This window comes from Vipera berus, assembly GCF_964194415.1.
Source record: "Vipera berus genome assembly, chromosome: 2".
Taxonomy (NCBI): Eukaryota; Metazoa; Chordata; class Lepidosauria; order Squamata; family Viperidae; genus Vipera; species Vipera berus.
This window is the reverse complement of record NC_138203.1, coordinates 202,837,408-202,844,652: the sequence shown is the minus strand read 5'-3', so window position 1 is coordinate 202,844,652 and position 7,245 is coordinate 202,837,408.

Sequence of the window (7,245 nt, the reverse complement as noted above, 5' to 3'; positions counted from 1 at the left end):
TTCTATAGATTCAAATCCATCTGACATGTTCCATGAAATGTCTTCTCATCTTCCTCACTCTTTTCACCAGAGAAAATTGGAGATTTTTCCTTCTCTGTGACTGGAGGAACATAGGATTTCTGCAGCCCCAAAGGAAAAAGAATAACATGTTCCATGGCTAGGGTTAGGGTTAAATGTTTTTAATGTTAATGTTAAATTTGAAATGCCATACTTAGAATGTTAAATTTTCCACATTTCTGAGGGGAAAAATCTGGTTATGAATCTGTCAGGGAAATATCAAGATTTGTTCTGAAGAATCAACCTCATGCCACAGATGAACTTTTTATATACAGTTAGTTAAGCACTGCAATTCCCATAGTAACCGATACAGTACATTGCTACTCATCTCATACATTGTGTACATTTTTGCTTGGAAACGCAGTACAACATTGACCTCATTATATCTTGGAAGTCGCTGCTTGAAGAATATAGAGATCAACTTTAATCTGATGCAACTTGTATAATGTGCAGAAGAAGTAATATGTGTCAGAGGCATAAAATGTTCTTAAAAAGCTAAAACATGAATTATTCTAGAGCAGGGGTCTCAAACTGCCGGCCTGCAGGCTGGTTGTATCATACAGAGGCTGCACCCAATCCAGCTCCAGCAATGCAAAACAAGTTGTGATACGTTGCGAGACGACACATGATGTGGTGAGTTTGACACCTGTGCTCTAGAGCAAACAGTTTGGAGGAGCAAAACAGTGGCATATATCATTTGGGGGAGATCAGTGATTTTCTTCTATATATAAAAGTTACAGAGATCAGGAAATTTATGATTGTCAGGTTAACTTATCAAGAGAACTGATAATTTCTTTCAGATTGTGAGAAGAAGCATGTCTGCAGGAAGATCGTCTGTCCACATGTGTCTGGCCTGCAGTTCCCAGTTTGCAAAGAGGCCAAGGGTATGGTCTGGCTCCTGGGAAGCTGAGACATCTCCTACTTATTTGGCTGCAGTGCTGGGGATTGCTGCTTGCTAGAGGAAGGGGGAGGAAGACAGGGAAATGAGTCAATGAGGCTTCAAAAAAAGGAGAAGAAATGGAAAAAATATGAGTTCATGAGATTGTCTCATAATGTACTTTGACTATTACGTGACTTTGGTTGTATAGTTCCAGCCAACTAGATAGGGAAAGGCAGAAAGAAAGGCTATTTTGGGGGTGAGAGAGAGGAGGAGGAAGTGTGTCTACTGTTCTTCACTATGCCTTGGTGTTATCCCTGCTCAAAAAATGAATACCATGAATGTAAAAGATCATTCATAGATATAACATTGCCTTGTGCTTACCATCTCAACAGGAATGGCATGAACAGTTTGATGTGTGCAGTTTGGAAGAATGCCATCAAATGGATTGATTGATTGATTGATTGATTGATTTTATTTATAATAGACTTATGTAAGAATCCATCTAAAGCAGCTGACAACCTTTTATTAAAATATGTGACACAAAGCGATCCTTAGAATAAACAGCATAAATCAGTAAAATGAAAACTGATCTTAAGAAATCATTCTGCCACATTGCCTGTGCTTCTCAATTTCATTCCCTTTAAGATGGCTGGATTTCAGCTCCCAGAATTCCTCCTGAGAATAATGGCTGGGGGAATTCTGGGAGTTGAAGTCCATCCATCTTAAAGGAACTGAGGTTGAGAAACACTGGCTCCATATGGCTCCATATGGCTCCATAATAGTCACCCAGCTAGAACAGAAAACAAAAGCCACATGGACAACTAAACTCAGATATCTAGTCCAAAAGCTCATCAAATATACAATGTTTAGGCCTGATAGGTCTGCTGGGGCAACATATTGAAGAATTAGTGCCCTCTCAGCAGATGTGAACACCAAAGTCATGAATAGTAAAAGTATATTTATTATAGGGTTACCGTAACAGAATCTTGCAACTCTGAATGTGCCTCTGTCCTTCCTAAAAAGAACTAGGGAGGGTCCAGTATGAGATGTTTTCTTAATGTCCATCTGTGCTTTGGGCTATTTCTTTTATCTGACCATACCTTGGCTTCAGCTTTTCCTCAAAGTTATTCTCACAAACCTTACATGCCCTGACTTTAAAAGTAGTCCTCCTTATAGTGGCCTGAACTTTGACTATGTCACAGACCACCTGTCTCATATTCTGTCCCAGGCCGTATAAACAGAGTGCTGGTTTAAGGAGTTACAATAGGAGGGGGATGTAAGGCAGTTGCTCTCCATGGAATGGCTTATCACCTGAAACAAGAATGCATCTCTTGTGAAGGACATTTGAAGAACAATTAAAGACCTATCACTAGGAACAGCCAAGTAAGTTCTGTGCCACTGGTGATATTGCTACTATCATTATTTTGTGGCTCATTGTATATAGTTTATTACATTGTCTTATTTAAACACTGCAGCCTCTGAGGTAAGATGGCTTCTGAATCTTCTAAATAATATAAAATGAAAATAAACTTCATTTAGCAATAAGGCTGTTTTCCAAATAAGATGTGAAAATCTGAAACTTATACTCACACAAATATTGAAATTATAATTTATAGTGAGCATCTAGGTATAGAATGTTATACCAAATCCAGTTAATTTTCTCCTCAGTTAATCACAGTGTCTGCCTTAAAAGCCAAAAATGGTCCAAAAATGGTCTTCATTCAGTAGGCAAAGATGATGCAATTGGTTCAGCATGTAGGAGGACACCATGGACTCTAGAAGTAACGTCACAATTGCCATGGATTGAGGTAGACAGATCAGTGAAATCTTAGATTCATTAATCTTTGGGTCCTACTTTTCAGGGCACTGTTAACTATATTTCTATGTTAATCTTTGATCTTTCATCAGAATATAATTTGGGTATGAAGTAATACAATCAATTGGAAATGGAGAAAGCCCACTTAGGAAATAATTTAAAGTAGAAGTGGAATTGCATAAATCATATGATTCAAAATGTTGGAGACATTCTGGACTTTCAATGCCTAATGAGGTGGCTGAATGGAAATCTCTGAAAAGAGCATGATTTATGTATAAATACATAGTCTCCTTGGAATACGGCTTTCACATTTAAATCAAATTCAACTGTACATTGGCCAGATGTTTCTCACATTACTACATTTCAAGAGATTCCTGGAAATGATCTCATACATGGTTAACACTACAGGTAATTCACTTCATGTCATAATTTAGCTTTTAGACACTAGCAATCAGTTTGTGGCTAAAATTGATGTGGCCTGTCACAGTGAAATAGGCAGATCAGGTTGGATAATTCTTAATTCTTGTTGAAAGTGAGGAAATTAAATCATGTATATAAGAAAGTACTGGGAACCTTTGAGGCAAATACATTGAATTGGATGAATCTAGTGAATTAACAGCACCACTGTCCTCCCACAGAGCTGAAATTCAATTCATCAGCCTCTTGTCAATTCAGGAAACATTATAGGCTTAGAGAAGTACTTTTGAACCACCATTAAGGTCAGAAATGAGAACCGAGAAGTCTGGGAAACTTAATTGTAAATCTGAGAATAATGAAAACATCTCAGTTAGCAAAACAGGAGGAAAATCCATACATAATAATTTAAAAATATGATGTTTTAATCTAGGTCTACAGCTTGGAACATGACAGTTCCATGTCATTTCCAAAAGGCTTGTACGTAGCCACAAGTTTCTCCAAAACCTGCTACTGAAATGAACTCGTTTAACAAAAAAGCTATATCATAAAAGAGGAGTATTTTTTAAAAAGAAAATGTTATCAAATTTAGTTTTTCCCAACCCTAATTCTTTTGCAGAGCATGCCCTTAGAATGTCATTTAAAAGCCAAGCAGTCAGTCCACGGACAAAGGAAGTACAATATAGGCTAATCTTTATTTTGTTTACTAAGTGTTAGTTGCTAGTAAGTACAGATAGGCAACATGCTGAAAAGAGTAGACCTTATAATATATCTCCAACTTATTTTAGTAGGCATTTTATATAACTTTCCCTTGTTTCTTATAGTTTTTATTACTTTGCATCCTCCAGATTTATTTAGAAATTCTATGCATTAAACAAATTTACTTAACTGCCATTTACCAAAAAGTTGGAGCCATGGAGAAATTTCAAGTTAAATTTATGGGCATATCCTGTTTTTCTTCCCCTTCTTGAGTAGAGAGTTTTCAAGTGGCCCCCACTGTATTAGAAAAACTACATAGCAAATTGATTTATATAATTTCCTAAAAAGTCCAAAAATAATTTGGAGAGATATACACCAAGGGGTTATCATTTGATACCTTTACTTCAAGCAATTGCTCCTTCATCTAATGGAGAAATGGTTGTATTCATAACCTGCAACAGTTATTCCTGAAGCCAACATATGGTGTTTGTAATACATGTCTAAAATTCTGTTTTCACTTTGTCATTATGGGGTACTGGTAACCATTTTGCAGTGGTTAAGACTTCGATAGAATTTCACTTTTATTTTTGTAAAACAAAATGACACTGTTTAGAATTAGGTACTGACTGAAGGATTTTGGCCAATAACTATGACACCATACAAGGACACCTTGTAAGACTTGAGTGGTTTTGAATTATCACCCTAAATTCAATATTACTTGTTTCCCAGTATCAGCATGTTTGCTTCACCAGGAAATGTGTATTGCTTATTTGTCTGTCCAATAGTGATGAATAAGTAAGTTGCCCAAAGTGATTCTGAAAATATTTCTCAGGTTCCATAATGATGCTTCAGTACATCTAAAACCCAAACCATCTTAAAACCTTTAAATACTTTTTGAGTCTTCTTAATGTTATCACTTCTTTCCTTTCAACCTTCCTTTTTCCAATATATAGTTTGCTTTCCTAATAGTTCAGCTCTGAACAATTTAGGAATCCTCCTGAGAGCACTGCTGTGTTCAGAAGTTGAAAATGTGCCCTAATAATTCTATATATGACATCTAGTGGTGACAACGGAAACCTACAAGCCGTTTGTTAAGAATAGGACATGATAAAATGAAACGTTTTCTTAATGAGATATAGTAAGATTTCAGTCTGATTCATATGTCCCCCATGAAGCGGAATCCTTTGAAGGCATCCTGTTTAATCATCTCTCTGTTTGGAATTACTGTTTAAAATATTGTCTAGACTTTTTCTATGATATATTGTAATGGCAGCTTTATGGCACCTCTTACATTGTGTAATGCTTGCCGCACATTTATTTTGCTTCCTTTTTTCCCCTACTGCAACAACAATACTTGATAGAAAGGAACTTGAATGTATTTTCGTACACAATTTCAGCAAAATTCTGATGGATGAGATTTGCAGCATATTCACACTTAACTCATTCTTCCACCAGGTTTCTTCCCTCATTGCCTTTCCCCGATTTGATAGAATTGCAATGGACCGACCGTATGATGAGGCAATTCCTCCATTAGGACATTTTTCACACCAGGAAACAATGATAGCCAGAAAGAGTTTAGAAGGAGGATTAAATAATAGATTAAAAGAGTTGGAAGGGACCTTGGAGGTACAAGCAGGAGACCCTGTACCACTCTGGACAAGTGGCTGTCCAATCTCTTCTTTAAAACCTACAGTGATAAGAGCATCCACAACTGGTTCTCATTGTCAGGAAATTTCTCCTTAGTTCTAGGTTGCTTCTCTCCTTGATTACCGTAGTTTCCATCCGTTGCTTCTTGACCTGCCCTCAGGTGCTTTGGAGAATAGGTTGACCCCCTCTTCTTATGTGACAGTCCCTCAAATACTGGAACACTGCTATTATGTCACACTTAGTCCTTCTTTTCACTAGACTAGACATACCCAATTCCTGTAACCATTTTTCATATTTTAGCCTTGAGCCCCCTAATCATCTTTGTTGCTCTTCTCTGCATTCTTTCCAGTCTCAACACTTTTTTTATATTGTGGCAACCAAAATTGGATACAATATTCCACATTTGGTCTTGCCAAGGCATTATAAAGCAGTACTAAAGCATGTTCTTGATTCTATCCCTTTGTTAATATAGCCTAGGCTTGCATTGGCTTTTCTGGTGGCTGCCGGGCACTGCTGGCTCATTGTTTAAATGATTGTCCACTAGGACTCCAAGATCCCTCTCACAGTTACTGCTATACCTGTACATTTGATTTTTCTTGCCTAAATGTAAACCCTTACTTTGAATTTCATTTTGATAGGTAGGGCCGTGTTCAAATCTGATGAGATCCTTCTGAATCTTGAGTCTATCTTCTGGGATGTTGGTTATTCCTGCCAGCTGGGTGTCATCTGCAAATTTGATGAGTTCCCCTTCTATCCCCCATCTAAATTGTTTACGAAGATACAGAAGAATACTGGGCCTAAGACAGAAACTTGAGATACACTACTGTAGACATGCAACATCACGTGACATCATGCAATGGATCAGGATGGTTTTGCCATTGCCGGCAATGGGATGGGCACAGCTTCCGGATGACGCATCCAGCCCGCGGGCTGGCAGTTTGACACTCCTGCATTACTGCTTTCTTCCCTCCATGTAGTAGTTCTATTAAAGACTACACATTGAGTGCTTACTTCTAGGTGTCTGCAGATCTGTTGCTTGATTATCTTTTCCAGGACCTTCCCAGATATTGATGACAGCCTGATTGGTATGTAAACTATAATTCTGCTGACTACCAACTGCCAGCAGTTCGATTCTCATTGGCTCAAGGTTGACTCAGCCTTCCATCCTTCCAAGGTTGGTAATATGAGAGAATCCAGATTGTTGGGGCAATATGCTGAGTCTTTAAACCACTGTAAAGCACTGTAAAGTGGTATATAAGTCTAAGCACTAGGTTTCCCAATTGACATGGTTGTTAACCCCTCCCCCCATTTCTACTGTGGTGTGTTTTCTACACACATTAGCAAAAAGTTATCTATTTCTTCTGCTTGGGTGGGTAGCCTGTAGTGTACACATTCTCATTCTTTTTTTCTTTTATTTTAACCCATATGCAATCAAAGAGGTTTTTATCCTTGGTTGTATGCATTTCTAAAGAGATGTGATTTTTTTACATATAATGCAATTCCACCTCCTCCTTTGGTAGGTCTGTTTCTTTTGAACATTTTATATTTAAATATAACTATAATACAATATTAAAATAAATTCAAATACTAAAATTCCCAATAAATTCAAATACTTCCTGAAATAAAATATAAATACAGAATTTGGCTCAATTTTAGCAATAGCAATAGCACTTTGACTTATATATTGCCCCAGAGTGCTTTACAGCACTCTCTGGTGGATTACAATATCAGC